This window comes from Siniperca chuatsi, linkage group LG16, assembly GCF_020085105.1.
Source record: "Siniperca chuatsi isolate FFG_IHB_CAS linkage group LG16, ASM2008510v1, whole genome shotgun sequence".
NCBI classification, from domain to species: domain Eukaryota; kingdom Metazoa; phylum Chordata; class Actinopteri; order Centrarchiformes; family Sinipercidae; genus Siniperca; species Siniperca chuatsi.
The window spans coordinates 3,777,365-3,804,267 of NC_058057.1; the positions used below are offsets into that span (position 1 = coordinate 3,777,365).

Here is a 26,903-nt window from a genome sequence, read left to right on the forward strand (position 1 = left end):
GGCAGTTTATGGCACGGAGTGCAGGGCAGCATTAAAGTAAAAATAGTTGATTATCTGTGTGTAGAAAAAAAATTCCCATATGCAGTTAAAAAAAACAATCCCTTATATTTTTCACATATATTCTCAGAAACTAAAGCTAAAATACATGTCATCAAAACTAACTAGTGTTAGCAGCACAAATCCTCAATGATAATGATAAAGTGATAATATCTCATGCCCTAATAATTGTGTACTGTATTATTACCCTCAGATGAGCTTGACGAAATGGATCGGGATGAGGAGCCGTGTTCTACATCAAAGCCCTTCTGTGATGCTCAACACAATGGTCAGACCCAGAGATGGAGGACCACACCTATTCAAAAGGGCCCACCATCATGTGCAGAATGAGTACTACACAATCGCCCTGTTGCAGATAGTATTTTGGAGAGTAATGCAGACTCCCTCTTGTATACAGGGATTCCACTCATTGAGTTTCACAAACTTGCATCCTGCCTACAACTATTTGCCCCTACTTCTTCATCCATACCTGTTGTGGACCAAATCCTAATGACCTTAATGAAAGTAAGATAAAACTTTGTCATGGCTGATTTAGCAGAACGATTTAAAACGTCTCAAGATCAGGTCAGCAAGACTGTTGAATGTGGATAGACATAATGTCTGAACACACCAATGATCTTGTTATGTTAATCAAAGCTATGTTACACAACCAGTGTAATTGACTGCACAGAGACTGTCTTACAGAAAGCCAAAAACTTGGACTCTAGAAGTGAATCATACAGTCACTACTATGCCAACAACACTGTGAAATATTTAGCTTATGGTTGCAAATGCAGGTACAGGTACAGGTACAAATCACAGAACTCAGGGTTTCTGGACTATTTGCGTGCTGGAGATGAGGTGATGGGTGATCGTGGTTTCACAGTTAGGGACTTGCTGGAGGAGCATAGAGTGAACTTAATCATTTCATCATTCACATGCAAAGGATGCCAGCTGGCCAATGAGGAGGTCACTCATACACGGCGCATTGCTCACTCCCGCATTCATGTTGAATGGGCAATAAGGTGTCTGAAGGTGTACAAGATTCTTTCTCAAACAGTGCAAATTAACTTGGTCCCAAAAATTAATAAAATGCTCAAGATCTTTGCTGGTCTAGTGAATTTAAGAGGTGAGCTTATTTCAAGTAAAAGTGAGAAGACATTTAATATTGCACTTCAGCACACACACACACACACACACACATACACACACACAAACACACATTTTATTCATTTCACATTTCAAAAACTGTAATGAGGCACAGCTACACTTACAGTACCTTTAATACATAACACTCAACAAGTAAAGAGATGTATATACTTTTATTCTAGAAATAAAGCAGAAACAGCTTCTGAATATGAATATATGAATATAATATTCATAAGTATGTTTTCATTAGTGTATGTTTTTTGATACAATCACATGTAATATACCTTTCTAATGCCTTGCATTTTTTTAATATTTACACAGATGTATTTTGATATAGCCTAATGTATTAATCTTTTCAAACTACTTATGTGTTTTATTGAATGAACCTGGTGTAATTGAGGACACTCCTCCCCATATTGGAGCACACATGTGTATTATCTTGTATTTATTGACTGTTGAGCTGTTGTATACTGCAGTACCCTGAAGAAGACTTCCATGTCAAAACGTTGGTAGCCTTTACTATTAATGCTTTTATACAGTGCTCTTAGTGTTTGTTGTGTGTACAAGACATAAAACATGTAATATGCTTACTGTATTTTCAAAAGATTCAGGTATTTGGGGCAGAGCGTCAGCTTCTTTGCAACAAAATCATCCACTAATCTTGGAAGCATGTGTGAAAAATAAGAATTCTGGAGGTGTTTCATGTGTGCATCTGTATAGTATTTGTCAAATGAAATGTCCAACTCCAGGTGCTCAGTTGATGTCCAGATAACCAGCTTGCAGCTTTGCAGCCGCAGGCACATCATTGTCAGTTGGATCTGGAAGAATAAATGTAAAATAAAATGGCTTACATTTTGTTTTAATGAAGGTTCACTGCCGTATTAAGTAACAATATTTTTCATCCACCTAGAGTTATTTTCCACTTATGGCCAATTGGGAAGAATGAGATACTTCCTATCACTTGAGTATCTGATGTCACCATTTGGCCAACAAAGAAACTCTGCAAGTGACATGGCATTCTTTAGGAGACACTTAATCTCAAGGAGCTGTGCTGAGTCCAATTCCATCTGGGCTGGCTACAAACCAGGGATGATCAGGACACCCCACTAGGCCTTTCTTCTCCACAGTGTGCCCTTGAGCCACCATGAAGGTGGGATGCAAGTGTTCATTCAGGAATCTTTGTGAGTTTGTGGGACTCTGTTTGCTGTGCTCGTAGTCAGTCGCAGCTTCCTTTCATCATGCCACAATTGTGATGCACTCTGTACCTGAGTCTCTTTGGTCAACTTCTCCACCTGAGCAGGATTTAGTTGAACACAGGTTTCATAAAAAGTGAGATACTTCTTACAGGTTAGTGTTGTGTTGTCTGTAGATCACACTGGTTCTGAGAAGACTCCATATTCTCTACATATAATCTGTAACACCGCTGAAGGAGACCATCCGTCTGTAGCTGAAATAGTGAGGCCATGACAGAGGAACTGACATAAGTTTTATATTCTGAGTGATCCTTGAAAAGTTTGGGGGCGCCTTCTGTGGATGATACACTTATGGGATCTGATGCTGATGAGCCTGGATGAATGTGGTCTGGTTTATGATGTTTGAAATTTATGTGCTTCACCTTTTTCTGCTCTACCTTCTTCCTCGTGCCTGCATTCCACTTCCTCTGCACATGATATCCCTGTCTTTCCCTGTCTGACTGCATTCTCAACCAACATTAAAAAATTGCCCAATATAAAATACACTAGTCAGTTGCAAACTGATATTACAAAATGCATTGAAAAAAATATATATATCAGAAGAATCAACATTTTACCTTCCAAAGTATTGCAGCTGCATGGCTGCAAGATCGCCCTGGTCCAGAAACACATGAGCACCCAGCCATTTGTATGTCACCTGACTTTGAAACTAAAATCCAGGCCCGATGATGTGGGACTTTAAGGCTCTGACTAGGCTTTATGTCTGTTTTAAGGTAGACAAGGTTGTGTCCCACCTCCTTTAATAAAATGTGACCAACTTTATTTCTGTGGAAGTACTGATGAGCCTCAGAGCTTTTCAGATTGTTCATCGTTTTACCGTCCATAGCAACGGAGTCAATAAAGTAGCTAAATATACTAGTGTAGATTATTTAAGGCCACTTCTTCAGGTCATCCTCCCATCCCTTGATAGTAGAAGGCAGCGGTATGATCACATTATTCCATTTGAGGTGTAACAGGTTGTGTTCCCACATGTTTTATTTCCCAAGAGCTCTAAGAAAGAGGATTAGCATACCACTACCGTCTGTGGATTATCCTGAGTAACCAGGTCATGATTTCTGGAAAGAGACATTGCTGTCACTATCACTATAGATCGGGACAGTGTTGGGCAAGTTACTTTCAAAAAGGAATATATTACATATAGTTACTTTCATTTGAAAGTAATAAGTAACTTTACAATATTACTGTGTGTATAGAGTAATGTGTTGCACTACTTCTGCGTTACTTTCACAATAACCGCAGAAGTACGACTGGGCATTATGTGCGTAAATGTGAGGTTGATGTCCAATAAAGGCACTGAATATATTATATATATATATATTAATCTACATTTTGCAACCTAGGCAGAGCAGAGTGTGCTGCTCTCTCTCTCTCTGCTCTGGTTTGTAATGTAAAATATTGTGACGGCCCACATTTCCCATCATGCATTTAATGGGGATCCTCTTTTGTTTTATTTTATTTCATTGCGTTTATGTATTATTTTTTAATAGTATTTTTTATAGTATTTTAAATGCCTGATTATATTTGTAAATGTTTTAATCCTGGTGAAACCATGTAAAGCACTTTGTAACTTTGTTTTTGAAAAGTGCTATATGAATAAAGTTTATTATTTTTATTTGAAATAAAATACATTTAGTGCTGGACTGAGTAGTTTGTTAAGTTTGCTATTCTATGTTCCAAAATGCAAATGGTGGCTCTTAAATTTCTTGACACCAGCTGTATTTTGCTGCTGTTGCACATACTTTTTGGCACCCCTTCAGAAATAAATTTGGTGTCCTTGGTAATGTGTTACTTACATACAGACATAGTAAATGTAATAATATTACTGAAATCCTATTAATAAGGTGTTATATTACTTTGTTACTGCTAAAAGTAATATTACTATAATGCATTACCCCCAACACTGGATCTGGATATCATTTCAAAGATCATTAACATAGGAAACTGTTGTCCATTTAACAGCTACCTCTGTGATGCTTCACCCCATGATCACTTTCTACCTCCCACTTTCCTGTTTTGTCTCATAGCACATGATGCCACCAAACACACATGATGCCATGTTTGTTAAACATGAAATAACATGTATTCCACCCATGCAAACTTTCAAAAGAGACAGGCACAGAAAAAGTTTAAATCTATCGTGTGAAGTGCAACAGTCTTTGTCAGCACGTCTGGTCGCACAGAACGCACCAAATAAAGAGCTTGTTCAGCAAGAAAATGAAGTAGGCCTACTGCATATTTCTACAGTGATGTAATGTGGCTTGGTGTGACTGAATCCAGATGAAAAGTTATTGTTGGCAGGTAACTTTACCAACATTTGCAGGCTGTCTAGCCATTTAGGAAGTTTTTACATGTTATATCACCATTGTCAACTATATTATAAAGGCATAAAAGTGCCCCAAAAAATATTATGAAATAAAGTTCATTTGCACGTCTTCACAAAATAGGCAGTTCAAGAGGCTAGGTGATGTAGTAGTGACTACTCGCAGGGATAGTTGGTGAACCACTGTTGCAGGTGAACAACAGCTAATGCGTTAGCAAGCCAGAAACATGCTAGCACTTGTAAATCATAATAGCTCTCCAAGTTTCTTTGTTTTCTCTGTATCATGCTGTTTACTCTTCCCCAGGAATTTTGTTCTCAGCATCATCATTTCATTTAATAAAGAGTTATGGAAGGAAAAAAAGCTCTCTGAGCTAATGAGCTTGCTGACAGTGAACAGTTCAAAGTATTGTGTATTTGCGTGTCATGTCTGACCAAAGTTGAACTCGATACAAAAGATTTGCACAGATTTACTTTGCCCCACGAGCAAATCCATTAATTCCAGTAATCCCATCGAAACAATTATGTTCTGAAATGTCACCATTTTAAAAGTGGATGTGAGCCGGCTTAAACAGCATAAATGTTTTTAGAAATACTGAAAACCACAGGCGGACCAACCGGCTTCCGCCGATCTCTACAAGGGGACACTGCACAGCAAAAGACGCTTCCACAGCGGAACCACAATTCTTCCCAGCTTGGCTCGTCTACAACAGACCAGCTAACAGCAGCACCAAAGCCACTTCTCTTTCCCTCCCACGGACGGGTAACGTAACAACTGGCCATAGCATAGAGTAATGGTGTAAATAGCTAAGCAAAGGACTGTTTAACTTTTGTACATGTGACGTTACTGATGTGTTTTCACTGAGGTTTTATGGTTTTGATCTTCTCCATGGTTAACGTGAGGTTATTATTGTAACCGTAGTTCTCAGCCTCCGCTAAATTGATGTTAGTTTATGTTATGCTCCACACAGACAGTCCTTTTAACTTGGCACCATTATCTTTTCTTTTTTTTTTTAAATAAATCTTCATTAAGCTTCAACAAGTTCAATACAGAATTACAAAAGCACAACATAAATACTTCTATAGGCTACATATCATACATGAATATTAAACATAATACAAAGTGGTAAAAGTGTTTGCTAATACGGGCCAAGCAATAAAGTGCACAGAGAGATAAGATCTTAAAAGTCCAATATTTTCCAGAGAAGTAATGGTCTTTTATCTATAGTTCTCCTCCTCCGGAGGTCAGTCAGTACATGTTTCACAACTATGTTGCTGTCAATGTCTGATTTAAAACCATGGCACATCTGGTTTTCCAAATCTTTACACACACACACACACACACAATGCTGATGATGAGTTGAAACAGTTCTTTTTGATTCAGAGGCATTTTCTCTTGTAGGAGTCCATACATGACAGAGTTGTAATTGATATCAAAAGAGAGACCTCTTGAGCTCTGTAACAGTCCATCAAGAGGTGCTGTTGTGTCTCATCTTCTTTACAGTAAATCAATGGACAGACTTTGGTTGTAACATAGCAACTCCATGAAACCACGGCTCTCACTGGGAGTCTGCCGACAGAGATGAGCCACCGGACATAATAATAATAATAATAACAATAACAACAACAACAACAACAATAATAATAATAATAATAATAATAATAATAATAATAATAATAATAATAACAATGATAAAACTTTATTTATAGAGCGCTTATCAAAACAAAGTACAAAGTGCTTCACAACAAGAGGAATAAAATACCACAGTGAATGACCACAGAAATAAAATACACCAAAGCAATAAAATAAACAGTAAAATAAACAGCCAGTTCAGGTAAAATCAGGATATGCTTTCAGATAAAAATGTGTTTTGAGACAAGACTTAAACGAAGACACTGACTCATACAACCTAATTTCTTCGGGCAAGTTGTTCCAGAGCCTCGTGCCCTGATAGCAAAAGCTCTGTCCCCCTCAGTTTTCATCCTGGACTCGGGAACAGACAGGAGACCCCTGCCCGAAAATCTCACACTACGTGTAGGTTCATAAGGGATTACAAGGTCCAAAATTTAATCTGGGGCCAGGCCATGAAGAGCCTTAAAAGTAATCAACAAGATCGTAGAAAAGGTTTCAGCCGTAGTCATCTGGACACTGTATTCAGAATCAAGACGTTTCGGCTCCCATCCGGAAGTCATTCTCAATTGTGAAAAAAATTGGACGGGAACTGGAAATTTAAGCTACTCTGAGTTACATAGGCAGATTCCTTGCTGAGGGCAGTGCTTGAGTATATGTTGATAGCTAGTTTCACCTGAAACTGACCTAATAGTTTCCAAGATGGCCCAGTAATCAGTAATCAGGCCTATTGTTTTCTGGCTGCATCTTCTTCATCACTGTTAAGTGCCTGATTAGCATGTGATAGGCGTGACCAAGGTGATAATACACTCTGATAGACTTTGGGCAGATTAAATCTCAGACCACCATTTCTGTTCAAAGAGGGGTTCTCTTTTTTCACAAAAATGGCTTCCTTGACGCCCCGTTCAAACCAACTCTTCTCTCTACTTAGAATCTTCACCTCGCTGTCTTCAAATGTGTGGTTTGTAGCTTTTAGATGCAAATGCACGGCGCTCTGTAATCCTGAGTTAGCGTGTCATCTGTGTTGATAAAGTCTTTTGTGAAGTGGCTATTTGGTCTCACCTATGTACCGTTCTTATTAATCACACACACACACACACACACACACACACACACACACACACACACACACACCCCTTTGTTCTGTAGTTTAGTATTTAGAGTTAGACTTCACATTGTGTTTTTGCTTTGTTTATCTTTTAAATAAATGCTTGTGTATAATTATGCTGGCTTATTTAATGTTGCCCAAGAGTGAGTAATTTGCCATCCTCTGCTATGTTGAACTCCAAATCCTTCAACCTACTACCTATCAAATATCAAATTGGTAATTTGGTTATAGTTTATTAATTTAATTATTAATCTGAGTTCCAAATTGATAGTTTAGTGTATTTTATGAGAATCAATTGGTTCGTTTCTCTTCTTTAAGAAGAGTGGTGCCCCGAGGACTTTATTCATTCAAGTTATTTATAATTATCTTTGACTTATAATTATCTTTCATAATTCTGATTGTCATAATTAATTGATCGCACCTACACAAGTGGGTGCCCCCCTTTTTAACCATTGTAAATCCCAAGAAGAGTTTGTCTGCTGGCTTGTGTAAAGCCAATCCATTTTTTATGAGAATACAATACTGGCAGCTCAATCAGCACGTAGGAATGCAAGCTGCTGATCTTGCTGCTATTTCTGCCTTCTGCCGCATCTAAAGCAGACTTTCTAAAGCATACTATCTTCTGCTGTGCTGTGTGGGTCAGTCGCAGTATTGACTGAGAGTGTTTTCAGGAATATTAATGCCAGTGTTCCTGAGGTCACTGCATCCATGTCAGACAGGATCATAATAAGTTTCTGAAAAATCTAAGTTTTCATTTAACACAATTCCACTACTACAATTTAAATGTGTACAAAGTGTGTGTGGGCATGTGTGCCTGTGGTTGATTGTCTGTTTACAAGTTTTGGGTGTGGGTGTGTTACTGAGGAAAGCAAAGCAAGAGAAAAACAAAGAAATGGAGGAAACTTTTATTAAGGATTTTAGCTCTTTAGCACTTTTATGGACTTTACTGTGGATTTTAAGCACTCTCACGGACTAACTGCAAGCCTGATGGCTGAGTGTGGATCTTGTCACCTTACCATCTCAAAGCTGAAGAAAAGTATCACCTGTCCGGAAGTCGAGCTCAGAGAAAAAGACAAGCTCATCCTGGAGTTCACCACTGTCGCCTCGGCCCAGGCAAACGTCTTGCCTCAGCTCCTCTGGCTGCAACAACCGGAATGCGACCATGGAGGAATATTGACCAAGTAAATCAGACTTGATTTCTTTTTTAGCCTGCAATCTGAAGGCACTCTCATCTGAAGAACTTCTCTACTCCATAGTACTGTCAATATATGTGACTTTAATGGACTCCCATTACAATAGAGCTGTTTCATCTAAAGTAAGTGCTAAAATACTACAAGGCTAGTGTGCCAAATAGTCTGTTGTAGATGTAGTCGAAGGGAATCCATGTCATTTTGTTTCTCTGAAAGTCCTTCATTGGATGCACACAGTTTGTTCTTGAAAAAGATGCTAATTGCATTTTTATGTCATTTAAAAATAAACCCATAAATCAAATGATAGCACAGTAATTGGGGTTTAGAGACTTAGTGGCCCCTTAAGAGAAATAATCCCACTTTCAATAAGAGCAGGGGTTCTAAACAGTTCTGGATTTTAGCGCAAACACAGATGAATAGCCAGCTTTTCTGTCTGGCCACAGTATGTTCACCATTCAGCACTGAGGCCCAGGTTATGAAGGCAGGGCATGATGGAAACAGCATGAAGAGGATCCAGGATCAGGATCCAGGATCCTCCGTGACTGAATACAGACAATGAAAATGCTTCCACCAGGGGAAACGGGCCAGGATGCCAGGAGCTTTGAATCAAAATCTGATTGCAATCTGTTAAACCAATAGGACACAAGCAGGTTAAGCTGAATTTGTCATAACTGCAACACAGGCAGGTGTGAGTGTGTTAAGGGTGTAAGTCGAGGTGGTCTGCTGCAATGTCAGATTCATTATGTGCAGATTGGTGTCAAAGAAACCTGCAGTTCCCACTCAAAATCATTTGACAGTACAGGTTTCGGTATATGTTTTTGAAGAGTACACTAAAAAATGCCTGTGAAATCCACAGTAATTTACAAACATAGTAAATTACTACGGTGTAGTCCCTCATTCGTCCAGTCATTCTCAATTGTGAAAAAATTGGACGGGAACTGGAAATTTAAGCTACTCTGAGTTACATAAACCCTGCCCTCAGGAAGGAATCTGCCTGAGTATCTGTTAATAGCTATGACATGTAATAACAGAAACAATTGGATCAAAAACTTATCAGACCGCATCCTGACACAGGCGGAAAAAGATGTGCTCTCCAAAGGGCTCAACTTTTCAGTTACATCCAACCACATCCCTACAGTGGACTACATCACAGCCACAGAAACAGCCATTAGGAAGAACAAGATGACTGAAGCAGAGGCTGCAGACCTGAGGCTACGTGTCACTGCAACATTAAAGAGTGCCAAACCACCTCCTTCCAACATTACATCCGAAGAGAGGAGGGCACTCTCAGCACTGCAGAAGGATCACAGCATAAACATTCTACCAGCAGACAAGGGTCGCTGCACTGTGATTCTGAACACAGCCGATTATGAAACCAAGGTCAACAACCTTGTTTAAGACACAACCACATATCAAAAACTTAAGAGATCCAACCAATGGCTACAAGAAGAAGGTTATAGACTGTCTACAGAAGCTTGAGAAGGAGGAGGTGATAGACAGGCCTCTGTACTACAGACTATACCCTGGGGAAGCCATTCCCTGCATCTATGGCCTTCCCAAAATTCACAAAGAGAATGTTCCACTCAGACCCATCGTTTGCAGCACTGATTCCATCACATACAACATAGCCAAACATTGTTGTACAATCTTGGCTCTGTTGGTGGGGAACACAGTACATCATGTGGAAAACACACAGAAATTTGTGGACAAAGTGCGACATCCGGTTGGACCCAGATGACGTTATGGTTTCTTATGATGTAGTGTCCTTGTTCACTTGCATCCCAACCTCAGAAGCAGTGACAGCGGTGATGAGAAGACTGCAGGAGGACTCCACCTTGCAGCAGAGGACCAAGCTTACACCTGAACACATATGTAAACTATTAGACATCTGTCTCAACACAACCTACTTCCAATTCCGGGGACACTTCTACAGACAGATTCACGGCTGCGCTATGGGCTCTCCGGTCTCTCCCATTGTGGCCAACCTGTACATGGAACAGATTGAGAAGAAGGCATTATCCTGAAAATCAAGAAACAAGACTTGGAAGCGTTCTCAGAGCATATTAATACTGTGGACCCCAACATCAAGTTCACGCGTGAGGACGCTAAAGAGAACCGCTTGGCCTTTCTTGATTGTTCTACTCTCAGAGGAGAGGACGGAAAGCTCCATATAGAAGTGTACAGGAAACCAACACATACGGATACCTGCTCTTTGACTCACACCATCCACTACAGCACAAGCTGGGTGTAATCCGGACATTACAACACAGAGCCCAAGAAGTGCCCACCAGCTCAGAGGGTAAGAATAAAGGGGAAAGGCATGTCCAGAATGCACTCTCAGCCTGTGGTTACCCTACTTGGGCTATCAACAAAGTTAAAAGAGCCAAAAAAACAGGACAAAAGTGTAACTGAACCAAGAAGGAACGGTGTCTCCATTCCTTATGTATCTGGACTGTCTGAAAAACTACAAAGGATCTTTAGACAGCACGATGTTCCTGTCTTCTTTAAACCAGGCAACACTTTAAGACAGAAACTCGTTCACCCTAAGGACAAGTTACCCACACAGAAACAGAGCAATGTTGTCTACTCCATTCAGTGCAGTGAGGAAAACTGCAAAGATCGGTACATAGGTGAGACCAAACAGCCACTTCACAAAAGACTTTATCAGCACAGATGACACGCTAACTCAGGATTACAGAGCGCCGTGCATTTGCATTTAAAAGCTACAAACCACACGACTGAAACCTTTTCTACGATAGTAAATTACTGTATACTATGTCACAGTAGAATTACTGTGAATTCAATCAAAAATTGCAGTAATAAGAGTTACTGTGAAAATCACAGTAATCAAGTCACTACTGTAGAAAATCACAGTAGCCAACAATGCACTGTAGAAAATCACAGTAACACCATGTGTCGGCGTTTTTGTGTACCTGCCAGAAGCTTTGCTAGAAGCTTCGTCTTAAACCATCATAAATTGACATTTTAAGCCAAGTTTTCTACGCTACACTGCTTTCCTGGACACTGCTTTACCTATATGTTTTAACTTGGTAAAAGTTTTCAGTCATTGGACGTATGGATCTTAAGTGATTTTTGGCTGGCTACAACTCAACGGGGTTTACCAGACTACCTCCACTGCTGCTAACTTAGCTAGGTTTGTTTTTAGCCCGGCGGTTAGGCTAACCGGTCACTTTTATTAAGGATTTTAGCTCTTTAGCACTTTTATGGACTTTACTGTGGATTTTAAGCACTCTCACGGACTAACTGCAAGCCTGATGGCTGAGTGTGGATCTTGTCACCTTACCATCTCAAAGCTGAAGAAAAGTATCACCTGTCCGGAAGTCGAGCTCAGAGAAAAAGACAAGCTCATCCTGGAGTTCACCACTGTCGCCTCGGCCCAGGCAAACGTCTTGCCTCAGCTCCTCTGGCTGCAACAACCGGAATGCGACCATCCCATCGCACTCCCCTGACTGCTCCACTCCAGAACTGGACAATGATCCCACTCTTCCGTGGCTCGGCTCCATCATCACTGGTGCCCTGGAGCATGAAGCCGTTTCAGCTAAGCCTGAAGATCTGTGGCTCCTCATGGGTGCAAATTCCAAAGCAATTGCCATTTCTACTTCTCGTCGAGCCCCAGTGGATGCAGTCAGTCGTCGGCGGGGGAGGTGAGAAGGCTCCGGTGAGGGCGACTCCATGTCAACAGGAGAACTGGACTGTAGCCTGTAAGGACAGACATAGTGCAAAGTGCCTGCCTCCTCCACCTTCACATCGGGACCTCCCGCTGGCAAACAGGTTTGACATCCTGGATACGCAGGACTTTCCTACACTGGAGGGATGCTCCCTTTTTCCAGCGCTCAAGTCTTCCTCCTCCTCTCGCCGCAAGTTACTGAAAGAGGCCGTGAAGAGGAGATTCTCTGGAGGTCTCATTTGTCCTGAGACAGCAGAGAACACCTTTTGCTAAGAAGGATGCTGCCCCCTCGCCGCAGCAGTCCCCGGCCACGTCTATCCCAGGGACAGCACGCTGTGCTGTCTTCCTCATGTAGTTGACTATTTACATCACCTGTTTCCCTTCGCTCTTCTTCTTTCTCTTCCCACCATAAACAGCCACGCACCCTGTGCTGTTGCTAACTCCCCCTGTGGACTGATCATAGTGCTGCTATCTGGAGCCCGGATCCCTCTAGTGCTACTTTTAAAATTCCTGTGGTAATTTTGCATAGGTCCTTAATACGAAACAGACACAGCCGACACAGCAATAACAATAACTTAATAAAGATCCGGGCCAGAACCCTACCTCCACTCTCAACCTCAAATCCAAACCAGCACAGACTTTTTAAGATGGCTCTTCTCAATGTAAGATCCCTCTCTAACAAAAACTAACATGTTTTTAACTGAATCCTGGTTACGTCCTGGTGATCACAGTCAGCTGGCTGAATTGTGCCCTCCTGATTATGACTGCTTTAGTCGCCCTAGGGTCTGTGGTTGAGGTGGGGGCCTTGTTACTGTCTATAGGAAGCATTTTAAGTGTGACCTCATAGCTTGCAATGATTTTTCCTCCTTTGAAGTACTCATGTTTAAACTTGGTGGCCCCCTCCCGGTCATATTTGCTATTATTTATCGCCCCCCTAAATCAGCTGGCTCCTTCTTGTTGGAACTCCCTGAGTTTTTATCCAGTCTTGTGTTAAATTATGATAGAATTCTTCTTTGTGGTGATTTTAATATTCATGTTGATGACTCCTCTAATGCCCTTGCTGCTGATTTTTTAAATATCACTAACTCTTTTAACTTTCAACAAGATGTGTCTGGCCAAACTCATTCCCGTGGCCACACCTTAAACCTAGTCTTTACTTTGGGCCTGAAAACCCCATCTGTGGAAATCAGGGACATGTTTGTATCTGTTCAAATATGCATTGTTTTTAACTGTGGTTAAGAGGGTGGTTAGAGGTTGCTAGTACTGTCGTATCCTGCTACATACACACGTGTTTTTAATGAGCATAGTGCCTCAAAATTCTGTACACAATTCTCCTGGCAATGTGTTTTCCAATTCCTCCAACACCAACAATTTGGTAGATTATTTTAACTTCTTGTGTTCAATCTTAGATCTCATAGCTCCTCTGAAAAATAAACCAAAGACTAGAAAACAGCCATGGTTTAATAACTGTAAAAGGAAATGCAGAAGAGCAGAATGCAGATGGAAGAAATCAGGTCTCCAGGTCCACTTTGTGGCTATGAAAGAGTTATTACTCCTTTTTATAATAGGATGGTGAAGGATGCAAGAGCATGTCATTTCTCTGCACTTATTTCTGCCCATCAGCACAACCCCAGATTCCTATTTAAGACTGTGGATCAGTTGGTAAACCCAGCCTCTTATTGTGCCCCTGCTGATTGTGAAAAGTTTCTTTTGCACTTTGCTGGAAAGGTGGAGTTAATAAGATCTGATTTCACCCCCAATCCTGCCTTTTTAGATGTGGATCACCCGCTCAGGGATACTTTGAGCAATTTTTCAGTTGTTACTCCTGCCTGAACTCACAGACATCATGTCTCTTATGAGAGTATCCTCCAGCCCTCAGGACAAAATCCCAACTAGGTTTTTACTGGAAGCTATGGATTGTATTGCGCCCCTTTTGCTAATTATTTAGCTAGCTGTCTACTGGCTGCATCCCAGATTACTTAAAACTGCTTGTGTCCAGCCAGTCCTAAAAAAACAAAAAAAAAAAAAAAAAACAACCTCGGCTTGATCCCACCCTCCTGGATAATTATCGCCCAATCTCCATATTGCCTTTTATTTCGAAGATTCTCGAAAAACTTGTATCTAAGCAGCTTCTTGCTGCTGTGGACAACAATAATACCTTTGAAAAGTTGCAATGTATAAGATACAATAAGTTTGAAGTAGCAAGTGGGTTTACCAATTGATGATGATAATACAGTATAATAATACAATGTAATAATATAAGTAAGAAGTAGTGGTGCATGTACTGTCGAGTTAAGTTTAGCTTATTGAGATTATTAAGATATTGCACAGCAGTAATGGAGGTATATAATATCAATATAAGTAAATAGGAAAAACTAAGATAGGAAAACTAAATATTGCACGGGAGTAATACACAGAATATTGCACAATTATTCAAGTATGGCAGAGATGTAAGGATCAATGTCCAGTTTAGTTACCTAGGGTAATATAGGCTAACACAAAGCACCACAGGCAGGAATGACTTCCTGTGGTGCTTTTTGGTGGGATGAGTCTTCTGCTGAAGGTGCTCCTTTGCTTGACCAGCACGTCATGGAGTGGGTGGGAGACACTGTCCAAGATGGCATGTAGTTTGGCCAGCATCCTCCTCTCTGACACCACCGCCAGAGAGTCCAGCTCCACCCCCACAATGTCACTGGCCTTACGGATCAGTTTGTTGAGTGACACCTGTTTTAGCCTCTTTACATTTGCTCCCTGTTTTAGGATTGATTTTAAGATCTTGTTGATGACTTTTAAGGCTCTTCGTTCTCTCTCTCTCTCACACACACACACTCACACACAAAACCTGACACAGCAGCGGCAGGTGGCCGCCCACCATTGAGTCTGGTTTTGCCCGAGGTTTCTGCCTCTTAAAGGAAGTTTTTTTTCTTGGCACTGTCGCCACGTGCTTGCTCATGGTGGGATTTGTTGGGTTTCTGTAAATAATATTATAAAGAGTACGGTCTAGACCTGCTCTATAAGAAAAGTGCAGTGAGATAACTTCTGTTATGAATTGGCGCTATATAAATAAAATTGAATTGGTGTGTGGCTCCCTCAAGGTTTTTTTTTTTTTTTTTTTGACCTGCGGTGAGTAGGAGTTTTCGACCTTAGTATAGGCCTATTGTTTAGCAAAAGTGATCATTATACATTTTTTCGTTGGTCAAAAATCAGTTTTGGAATTGTTTCTTTTCAGTAAATATTTTTGTTTGCGTAATTATATGGATGCATGCCAGTCCGAAACAAACAAGCAGGACAACAATGTAGATTCTTATTCTACATTATTATCATCATCATGTAGGCCTATAAAAACACTTCAATAGTCAATCATTTTTTTCCAAATTGTTTGCTGCATTTAAATTCAGACTGTTTAGAATAGCCTATAACTACAACAGCGCAGAGTGGAAATAATCACAATATCAGTGCATTCATATTCAAGCAACACACCATACCTGGGAGCCCGCAACTCATTGTACTTGGTAAGTATATACTGTGTACACATACTTGAGTGACTAGAACATAAGAAACCCTTGTTCAATATAATGCTGTCTTCTTCAACAGTGTGCAATGAATCCCAATATTAAAATAATATCCTATTTTTGCAAGAGAGGAGTTGATTTAACCTTTAACCTATTTTTCATGCTGTTTTCTAGTCTTGTTGGAAGGATTTTAGGGTTTTCTTTATCATTATAAGACTTAGCTCCACAGCATTTTTTCACAGCGCCTAAGCCGAATGTGGCAAGTTAGACCGAGGATGGGGCTCAGCTTCTACACACAAACACAGCAGAGAGGTGGAGACAGTAAACCAGGTGATGTGAAAGATAACGTTTTTACTCAAGTTCATACAACTATCTTCGTTACTGTAAGTGCAATAAAAGCTTTGTGAGTAAAAAGCCAGTAAGAGTAATTTATCAAACCACCTGTTCAACAAGCATAGATGTAGAAGTGATATTTTCATCCGCTGTGCCCACAGTCTCTCATCAACCGACGGTATGTTTTACATGACCACAGCGTGCTAGCTAGGTTAAAAGCGAATTGTTATGAACAGGCTAAAACCAAAGCTGTCTATATGAAGCCGGTTTATTTTAGTTTGTAACGTATCTTAAAACTAGTCAAATTCTTGTAGACTTAGCTACTGACTGAGATAGACAGCAAACACTCTCCCAAACCAGAACCCAAATTCTTAAGTAATGAAAAAGAACCGGACCAATAAGAGTATGGATAAAGATAAAATCCTAACCATATGCGGCCCTACAGCTGGTTAGTGGCTTCACCCTGACTATGGCAGAATGAGCAAATCGCAGTTCAAATTGCTTCACAATAAGTCTTTTTTTAAACCAATGTTATTTTGTGATAATTATTTTTAAAGCCACACAGTGTGATCACTCACAAAAATTAGTTTACTTTTCTTCTTGCTAATGTCTGAGTGCATGGTGAAAACATACAGCCTGTGTTGTTTTCTTCATAAATATTGTAATGATAATTATGATAGCGAATAGGGGAAACTTGAAAATGTAATTCCACAAAAGCACAATAATTTTCCACGTATGTATGGTGAGTAAAAATTTAAATGAAAATGCAATAATCCAACTTTCATTTGCACATACTTATAAGGGCATTGTATGACCATATCAAAATGAAAATGGAAAAAGCTGTTTGACATTTAATTAAATTAAAAAGTCATACCCTGCTATACAGTGGGCAATATTCAAATGTCAATTCAAATTTGAAAATGCAATATAAACAATGTAACCTGATTTTCCATTTGTGCAAGCATTATTTAAGTAAAAATGTCTAACAATTAGAAAATGAGAATGCCATTTTACAATTCATTTTCAAAGATTTAACCTTCAGATGGAATAAGCGAAAAAGCGCCCCCAGTCTATTGCATTTACATGTCACCACGCTCTTTTGGGGTCAGCATGAAAATTAAAATGTCAGTCCTCTCATCAAGGCGGGTAAGAGTAAATCACAAAGTAAAAAGCTACAGGGAAAGCTAAGGACTGGGCCTCAAACTCTGATTGTGGGTGATTTTGCTGTAAAAGATGCAAGAAGCATGTGTAGTAAGAACACCAAAATACTCTGCTTTCCCAAGGATAAGGTCTTTGACTTGACAGAAAGAATCCTGCATATCATATTCCACACCCAAATGTGGAAAATATCATACTGCACATAGGGACCAATGATGTTGTGAAACACAAGTCTGAAGTGCTGAAACAAGACATTACATGTGTTGAGTGTTGTCAGTGAACACATGGCTCCCAACTGCATGCACCGCCCATTCAGTTCACTTTAAATAATAATTTCAACTTTTTCTAGGACCACAGGCATCTTTTTAACAAGTCAGGAGTAAAATTGTTCATCTCTAACCTATTTTACTTCCTGCATCACCCATCTTTTCTTTCTGCCAAGGACAAAAGAGAAGAGGAATCAAAACAGGTGTTGTATGCTAGTCAAGCTGGGGAATCAACCAGGCGGGAGTAGGATCCAATCGCAGACATCCAGACAAAGTGGGTACAATATGGGAAAAAAAGGCTTACACTGATACAGGCAGACAGGAATCACACAAAAAACAGGTAAGCAGTCCAACTAAGGCAAACATAAATCCAGGGAACAGGCGAAGTCCAAAAATCCAAAATCCAGCAAGGACGCGAGTACAATGATGAACTGACATTGAACAAAGGAAAAACTCTAAATACAAATAGGTAGGGGAAACAATGAGACACAGGTGCAACTAATTAGGGTGGGGCAAACAAAGACAGAGATAAGAATGATGATCACAAGAAATCCTTAACAAAAGTTAAGACGAGCCAACACCTGCAAAGTTCCTCCACCCAAGTCAAACTCGGCATCCACTTCCACCATTGGTTTTAAGTAATAATAATAATAATAAAAAACTTTATTTATAGAGCATTTATCAAAACAAAGTACAAAGTGCTTCACAACAAGAGAAATAAAGTACCACAGTGAATGACGAAATATAAAGAAATAAAATACATAAAATACACAAAAGCAATAAAATAAACAGTAAAATAAACAATCAGTTCAGTAAAATCAGCATATGCTTTCAGATAAAAATGTGTTTTGAGACGAGACTTAAACGAAGACACTGACTCAGACAACCTAATTTCTTCGGGCAAGTTGTTCCAGAGCCTCGGGGCCCTGATAGCAAAAGTTCTGTCCCCCTTAGTTTTCATCCTGGACTCAGGAACAGACAGGAGACCCCTGCCCGAAGATCTCAAACTACGTGAAGGTTCATAAGGGATAACAAGGTCTAAAATATAATCTGGGGCCAGGCCATGAAGAGCCTTAAAAGTAATCAACAAGATCTTAAAATCAATCCTAAAACCAACAGGGAGCCAATGTAAAGAGGCTAAAACAGGTGTTATGTGGTCGTACTTCTTGGTCCTGATTAACAGCCTAGCAGCTGAGTTTTGTACAGTCTGCAGTCGTGTCAAAGTTTTTTGATTAAGACAAGTGAACAGACTGTTACAATAATCAAGGCATGAGGAGATAAAAGCATCAGTTTCTGCATCACTAAGATTTAAAATCAGATTTTTGCAATATTTCTGAGGTGATAAAGACATGATTGGACAAGCTTAGTGATATGTTGCTCAAAACATAAATTGCTATCAAACAGGACACCAAGATTTCTTGCAACAGGCTTGATATGTTGTGACAGGTTACCAGTAAATGTCAGTATTTGTTTAGTGATGTGTTGGGGCCCAATAACAAGGATTTCAGTTTTTTTTTTAGTTGAGCTGAAGAAAATTTATCGACATCCAGTTTTTTATGTCAGACAGGCAGTCCTGTAGAGAACTCAGCGTACTAAGGTCAGTGGGCTTGACAGGGAGGTACAACTGAGGGTCATCCGCATAACAATGAAAAGAAATACCATGTCTGTGGATGACATCACCCAAGGGAAGCATGTATAAGGAGAACAGTATTGGTCCCAGAATTTAACCTTGAGGCACACCGTACTTGATATGGGAAAAGGATGACATGAAGTTATTAATGCTGACACAGAATTTCCTATTGGACAGATAAGATGAGAACCAGTTTCGTGCAGTGCCAGATATGCCCACTCAGTGCCTCAGTCTATCTAAAAGAATGCCATGATCAAATGTATCAAAGGCAGCACTTAAGTCCAGCAGCACAAGAATTGAACACATGCCTGCGTCTGCATTCATTAAAAGGTCATTGGTGACTTTGAGAAGGGCTGTTTCAGTGCTGTGGTGTTTACGAAAGCCAGATTGCAACTTTTCAAAGGTAATATTGTTTTCCACAGCAGCAAGAAGCTGCTTAGATACAAGTTTTTCGAGAATCTTCGAAATAAAAGGCAATGTGGAGATTGGGCAATAGTTATCCAGGAGGGTGGGATCAAGCCCAGGTTTTTTTAGGACTGGCTGGACACAAGTTGTTTTAAAGAAATCAGGGACGCAGCCAGTAGACAGCGAGCTGTTAAAAATAATTTGTAAAAGGGGCGCAATACAATCCATAATTTCCAATAAAACCCTAGTTGGGATTTTGTCCAGAGGGCTGGAGGACATTCTCATAAGAGACATGATGTCTGCGAGTTCAGGCACAGTAACAGCCGAAAAATTGCTCAAAGAATCCCTGAGCGGGTGATCCACATCTAAAAAGGCAGGATTGGGGGTGATATCAGTTCTTATTAACTCCACCTTTCCAGCAAAGTGCAAAAGAAACTTTTCACAATCAGCATCACACTCAGCAGGGGCAGAAGGAGAGGCTGGGTTAACTAACTGATCCACAGTCTTAAATAGGAATCTGGGGTTGTGCTGATGGGCAGAAATAAGTGCAGAGAAATTACATGTTCTTGCATCCTTCACCGTTCTATTATAAAGGCGTAATAACTCTTTCATGGCCACAAAGTGGACCTGGAGACCTGATTTCCTCCATCTGCATTCTGCTCTTCTGCATTTCTTTTTACAGCCTCGAATACTGTCATTTAAACATGGCTGTTTTCTAGTCTTTGAAAAATAGACCAAACTCAGAGGAGCTATGAGATCTAAGGTTGAAGAACACAGGTAGTTTAAATAATCAACCAAATCGTTGGTGTTGGAGGAATCGGGAAACACACTGCCAGGAGAATTGAACAGTATGCAGAATTTTAAGGCAGTATGCTTATTAAGGACGCGTGTGTACTTAGAGCGGGACAAGACCGTACTAGCAGCCTCTAATTCACAGTTAAAAACAATGCATAGGTGATCAGATACAAACATGTCCCTGGTTTCCACAGATGGGGTTTTCAGGCCCAAAGTAAAGACTAGGTTTAAGGTGTGGCCACGGGAATGAGTTTGGCCAGACACATCTTGTTGAAAGTTAAAAGAGTTAGTGATATTTAAAAAATCAGCAGCAAGGGCATTAGAGGAGTCATCAACATGAATATTAAAATCACCACAAAGAAGAATTCTATCATAATTTAACACAAGACTGGATAAAAACTCAGGGAGTTCCAACAAGAAGGAGCCAGCTGATTTAATAATAGCAAATATGACCGGGAGGGGGCCACCAAGTTTAAACATGAGCACTTCAAAGGAGGAAAAATCATTGCAAGCTATGAGGTCACACTTAAAATCCTTCCTATAGACAGTAAAACCACCTCAACCACAGACCCTAGGGCGACTAAAGCAGTCATAATAAGGAGGGCACAATTCAGCCAGCTGACTGTGATCACCAGGACGTAACCAGGATTCAGTTAAAAACATAAAATCTAAATCAGTAGAAGAGATAAAATCATTTAAAATAAAGGTTTTGTTAGAGAGGGATCTTACATCCCGAAGAGCCATCTTAAAAAGTCTGTGCTTCTTCAGATTTGAGGTTGAGAGTGGAGGTAGGGTTCTGGCCTGGATCTTTATTAAGTTATTGTTATTATTATTGTTGCTGTGTCGGCTGTGTCTGTTTCACACTAAGGACCTATCCGAAATTACCACAGAAATGTTAAAAGTGGCACTAGAGGGATCCGGGTTCCAGATAGCAGCACTATGATCTGTCCACAAGGGGGAGGTAGTGACAGCAGAGGGTGCGTGGCAGTTTTTGGTGAGCAGAGAAGAGTCCCAGAATAAGTTAAAGTTGTGAATAAAACCAACGTCATGGGTGCTGCAGACAGACTGGAGCCAGGTATGAAGGCTGAGGATCCTGCTAAAACGGCCAATTCCACGACCCAGTGTAGGAATTGGACCTGAAATGAAAGTATGCTTTCCGGTGCTGTTGAGCAGGTCAAAGAGGCGGATGAAGTCTGCTTTTGTCAGCTCCGATTGCTGACGGGCGGTGTCATTGGTGCCGACATGGACTATGATTTTCGTGATAGTCGTCGGGAGTGCAGCCAAAAGTCCGGAGAGCTTTTCGAGGATGTCGGGGGTCGTAGCTCCGGGAAAGCAGCGTGTGACCGCATTAGCGAAGCGGATATTCCTCACTATGGAATCTCCAACGATCAGCGTAGTTGGGGGGATGAGAGGAGGCAGAGTCGATCATCGTAGAGACTACCGAGTTCCATCAGCCGTCCCTGGGATAGTCATGGTGACAATCCCAACTTGTCAAGGTGACAAGATCCACACTCAGCCATCAGGCTTGCATTTAGTCCGTTAGAGTGCTTTGAAGCTTAAAGTCCACAGTTAAGTATATAAAAGTGCTACAAGCTTAAAATCCTTGGTAAAAGCGACCGGCTAGCCTTGCCGCCAGGCTAAAAACAAACCTAGCTAAGCTAGCAGCAGTGGAGACAGTCCGGTAAACCACGTGGAGTTTCAGCCAGCTTAAAATCACTTAAGATCCACACGTCCGGTGACTGAAAACTTTTTCCAAGTTAAAACATGTAGGTAAAGCAGTGGCCAGGAAAGCAGTGTAGCGTAGAAAACTTGGCTTAAAAACTCGATAAAATATCAATTTATGATGGTTTAAGACATAGTTTCTAGCGACGCTTCTGCCAGTTAGACAAAAACGCCGACACCTGCACAGTAAGTGTATGTGTGTACTGTATAGGATAAACGGTGCCAGGTTAGAAAAAGGATAGTTGGTTGCATGCAGGACCCTGTATCTGTGTGAACATCACTAACATCAACTTAGGTTAATTTGGTAGCCATATGCTTACAGTGAAAACACATCACAACAATTAAACTCAATGAACCAAATGAATACATATACATTCACAAAAGTAACAGTCCTGTGCTTAGCCGTGTACTCTGCTCTGTTCAGTGGTTATGTTACCAGTCCGTAAAGGAAGAACTTACTGTTATTATATACCTGGTGACATCACGGGTCACAGGTCAGACTGACAGAAGGTAGCTGGAATGCTGCGTTCAATGACCCACAAGATTGTGGGATACTGATAAAAGTTCAGTTAATGTCCCACAAATGAATGAATTTGATGGAGTGCCAGTGGTCCCAACATTCCCCCTTTTGGTCTCAGGATTGCACTTGATGTGTGATCCTGAGAACAACTTGTTCATGTGTAGTCCATAATTGGAAAGAGTTCATTTGTGAGTTCATAAAGGTTTGTAACATCTGGGCAGTTTATTAACCAACTGGGCATTGATCTGGGCAATCTATCTTGGCTAAGCAAAACAGTCAAGTTACAAAACAAAATCCAGATAAACCTGACAAATAGCATTGTATAAAATACATAACCCATGTTTCTCAGTTACTGTTGCAGTTAGTGAGAACAGGGAGGTTAGTTATGTAAATTAATGTAAGATGTAGAGAGTGGCCCTTAAATGAGTAGGACATGTGTATGACTAGCTGTGTGTCATAATGGGGTGTGTCCTAAGCTAGTGTTTCTAGTGGTCTTACTGTCAAAATACTACTAAGGAGTTGGTCCAAGTGTACTTGCAAAACTGGACAGTGGTGTCTGAGAATTTAGGCTTTTCTCAGTTTATAGGATGTCTGGCTATTAACTTTGCCTATATAAGTGCAAGAAAGGAAAGTTATGCTGAGTTAGCATCTGCCTTTCTGTCAGTACAGGGTTGGACTGTGTTGTTAGCTAATACGGTGAGAAGCTAACTCTGGAGCTCTTGTGCCTAACTTCTGCGTCAGCCCCCTCGGTTTTTTAACAAGGAAATACTTACTACTGAAAGAGATATCATCATCGGTCTTTCAGCACCCCGCGGCAGTACCATTCCCAGCATCAATAGCTTGATTCCGAGCGAATACTTATCCCTTCACTACGCCACCATCAATCATAGCATCTCCCTCATCAAACTCGCCGGGAAAGGGTTGTTGCTTTTTGAAAGCAGACATCACCAGTGCTTTCAAAGTTCTCCCCATCCACCCGGACTTCTGGTGATTCTTCAGAATCTGCTGGCGAGGTGCTTATTTCTTCGCCGTCATGCTGACCCTAAACTCTTCAACACCCTGTCAAAAGCCCTCTGTTGGATCGTCTCAAATAACCATAAGATTCCATTCCTCGTCCATCTGTAGGACGATTTTATCATCATTTACCCTCTGGTCACGCTGACTTTGGGGTTCCACTGTCCACAGAGAAAACAGAGGGCCCCTCCACACAAACCTGTTCCAGGCTTCTCTCCCATTCGAAAAGATCAACCAAGTCAGCCTTCTGATGTCTTCTGACTTCCTCCTCGATCCATCCTGCACCAAACACCAACTTCTCTTTCTCCTAGGCCACCTCAACTTCGCCTTACGTATCATTCCACAAGGGCAAGCCTTCATCTTCCACTTGTTTGCAATTGCTTCTTCCATCCCTTCACTCTTAAATTCCATTTCACTGGACACTGCAAGCTGTGCTGAACTCTGTCTTTGGCTCTAACTTTTCGCCAACTGGAATGGTATCAATTTCTTCTACGACAACCAACTGACTCCCCCAAATGACATCAATCTGTACACTGCCCCTTCCGTCGGTTTTGGGGTTTTCTACAACGGAAGATGGTTCACAGCAGTATGACCCCCGGAGCTTGCAAGTGGAAGCCAGGTCTCTTCCTTTGTTCTCTTCGAAATCTACCCTGTAGTAGCTGCAGCCATTCTGTGGGGCCACGAATGGTCCCACAAATCCATCCACATTTACTCTGACAACCTCAACATAAACATAACAACGTCAACATAATAAACAAAGGGTGCCCCAACACCCCATCCATCATGGTGTTCATGCGCCGCTTAACCTGGCACTCCGTTACTCATCGATACATTCTTCGTGCCGCTCACGTTCCCGGTCATTGCAATGCCATCTCTCTCTCGCTCTCTCTCTCTTATTCTCTTATTTATATATATATATATATATATATATATATATCACTCCTCCTTGAACCGCCACCTTAACGTGGTGGAGGTTTGAGTACCCGAATGACCCTGGGAGCTATGTTGTCTGGGGCTTTATGCCTGGTAGGGTCACCCATGGCAAACAGGTCCAGGGTGACGGGTCAGACTAAGAGCGGTTCAGAAGCCCCTATGAATTGTCAATCAAGGCCAGTTATGTCGCCCGGATTGGCGCTACCGAGGCCCCACCCTGGAGCCAGGCCTGGGGTGGGTGCTCGACGGCGAGCGCCTGGTGGCGGGCCTTTCCCCCACGGGCCCGGCCGGGTACAGCCCGAAGGAGCGGCGGGGCCGTCCTCCCGTGGACCCACCACCCGCAGGAGGATCCGTGGGGGCGGTGCAGAGAGATCTGGGCGGCAGTCGAAGGCAGGGGCCGGCGACCAGATCTCCGGACACAGAAACTGGCTCTAGGGACATGGAATGTCACTTCGCTGGGGAAGGAGCCTGAGCTTGTGCGGGAGGTTGGCGTTACCGGCTAGATATAGTCGGCCTCGCCTCCACGCACAGCCTGGGCTCTGGAACCCGTCTCCTCGAGAGGGCTGGACGCTCCATTTCTCTGGCGTTGCCTGCGGGGAGAGGCGGCGGGCTGGTGTGGGCCTGCTCGTAGCCCCACAGCTCAGCCGTCACGTGTTGGAGTTTACCCGGTGAGCGAGAGGGTCGCGTCCCTCCGCCTCCGGGTGGGGACAGGTCTCTCACTGTTGTGGCGGCCTATGGGCGAGCGGCAGTGCAGAGTACCAGGCCTTCTTGGGGTCCCTGGGAGGGGTACTAGACAGTGCACCGCCGGGGACTCCGTTGTTCTACTGGGGACTTCAACGCCCACGTGGGCAGCGACAGTGACACCTGGAGAGGGGTAATCGGAAGGAACGGCCCCTGATCTGAACCCAAGCGGTGTTCAGTTGTTGGACTTCTGTGCTAGTTGCAGTTTGTCCATAACTAACACCATGTTCAAGCACAAGGGTGTCCATCAGTGCACGTGGCACCAGGACACCCTAGGCCGGAGGTCGATGATCGACTTTGTTGTCGTATCATCTGACCTCCGGCCGCGTGTCTTGGACACTCGGGTGAAGAGAGGGGCGGAGCTGTCAACCGATCACCACCTGGTGGTGAGTTGGATCCGCTGGCAGGGGAGGAAGCCGGACAGACTTGGCAGGCCCAAGCGTATCGTGAGGGTCTGCTGGGAACGTCTGGCGGAGCCCTCTGTCAGCAGGGTCTACAACTCACACCTCCGGGAGAGCTTCTCCCAGATCCCGGGCGAGGCTGGGGACATTGAGTCCGAGTGGACCATGTTTTCCACCTCCATTGTCGATGCGGCGGCTCGTAGCTGTGGTCGCAAGGTTTCTGGTGCCTGTCGTGGCGGCAATCCCGAACCCGGTGGTGGGCGCCGGAAGTAAGGGATGCCGTCAGGCTGAAGAAGAAGAGTCCTATCGGGCCTTGTTGGCTCGTGGGACTCCCGAGGCAGCTGACAGGTACCGGCAGGCTAAGCGTGCTGCAGCCCGTGCGGTCACAGAGGCAAAAACTCAGGATTGGGAGAGGTTCGGAGAGGCCATGGAGGAGGACTATCGGTCGGCCTCAAAGAAATTCTGGCAAACCGTCCGGCGGCTCAGGAGGGGAAGCAGTGCTTCACCAACACCGTGTGCGGTGCGGGTGGAGGGCTGTTGACCTCGACTGGGGATATTGTCGGACGGTGGAAGGAATACTTTGAGGATCTCCTCAATCCCGCTGTCACGTCTTCCGAAGAGGAAGCGGAGGCTGGGGACCCGAGGCGGACTCATCCATCACCCTGGCCGAAGTCACTGAGGTTGTTGGCAAGCTCCTTGGTGGCAAGGCTTCAGGGGTGGATGAGATCCGTCCTGAGTATCTTAAGTCTCTGGATGTTGTGGGACTGTCTTGGCTGACACGTCTCTGCAACATCGCGTGGCGGTCTGGGACAGTGCCTCTGGACTGGCAGACCGGGGTGGTGGTCCTCTCTGTATAAGAAGGGGACCGGAGGGTGTGTTCCAATCATAGAGGGATCACACTTCTCAGCCTCCCCGGTAAGGTCTACTCCAGGGTACTGGAGAGGAGAATTCGTCCGATAGTCGAACCTCGGATTCAGGAGGAGCAGAGTGGTTTTCGTCCCGGTCGTGGAACACTGGACCAGCTCTATACTCTCCATCGGGTGCTCGAGGGTTCATGGGAGTTTGCCCAACCAGTCCACATGTGCTTTGTGGATCTGGAGAA

At 42.4% G+C, this 26,903-nt stretch overlaps 1 pseudogene; it reads left to right on the top strand.

Moving 5' to 3' along the window:
• Nucleotides 1-274: 274 nt before the first annotated feature.
• LOC122863537 lies at nt 275-24,608 on the top strand (annotated as a pseudogene).
• The last annotated feature ends 2,295 nt before the right edge of the window (nt 24,609-26,903 follow it).